A 1,162-nucleotide genomic window follows, 5' to 3' on the forward strand; every position below is an offset into this window, starting at 1 on the left:
AGTTGCGAGTCGATGGGTAACTTGCAACTGGGGGTCCTTCGACAAAAACACACATCCCCTAGTTACGATTCGATGCTTGACATGCAACTGGGGATCCCCTCCTTGATAGAAAAGACACACACATGCACACACTCCTAGTTGCGAGTCTGTTATTGAGATGCAACTAGGGACCCACAAAACAAAAAACACACACCCCCCTTAGTTGCGAGTCGATGCTTGACATGCAACTGGGGACCCTCCCTTGACAGAAAACACGCGCACACTTCTAGTTGCGAGTCGGTTATTCACATGCAACTAGGGACCCACAACAAAAATGGGGGGGGTCCCTGGACACACACACACGCACGCACATATCTCCATAGTTATGAACCCTCTCCCTTTCCCCTAGTTGCAAGTTGATGGGCAACTTGCAACTGGAGACCCTTGACACACACACACACACACACACACACACTACACTAGTTGCAGGTTGGTTATCGACACGCAAATTGCGGACGCTCAACACACACACACACACACACTACACTAGTTGCAGGTTGGTTATCGACACGCAATTGCGGACGCTCAACACACACACACACACCATCCCCCAACCCTAGTTGCAAGTCGATGGACAACTTGCAACTAGGGGTCCTCAACAAAACACACACACACATCCTAGTTGCGAGTCGATGGGCGAATTGCTACTGGGGGTCCTCAACAAACACAAACACATCCCTAGTTGCGAGTCAATGGTTGAGATGCAACTAAGGGTCGTCATCCCTAGTTTGCAAGTTGGTGGGCAACTTGCAAACTGGGGGCCCCTCGACGCACACACACACACACACAAACCTGTCCCCTCTCCCTAGTTGCGAGTTGATGCTCAACTTTCAACTAGGGGCCACAAAAAAACAAAAAACACACACACACACACACACACACCGTAGTGGTGAGTCGATGCTTAACATGCAACTTAGTTGCGAGTCGATGCTTGACATGCAACTGGGGACCCTCCATTGACAGAAAAACGCAGGCACACGCGCACACTTCTAGTTGCGAGTCGGTTATTCACATGCAACTAGGGACCCACAACAAAGGGGGGGTCCCTTCGACACACACACACGCACGCACACACACATCTCCCCTTCCTAGTTATGAGTTGATGGAGAACTTGCAACTGGGG

This window comes from Triticum aestivum, chromosome 6A, assembly GCF_018294505.1.
Source record: "Triticum aestivum cultivar Chinese Spring chromosome 6A, IWGSC CS RefSeq v2.1, whole genome shotgun sequence".
NCBI classification, from domain to species: Eukaryota; Viridiplantae; Streptophyta; class Magnoliopsida; order Poales; family Poaceae; genus Triticum; species Triticum aestivum.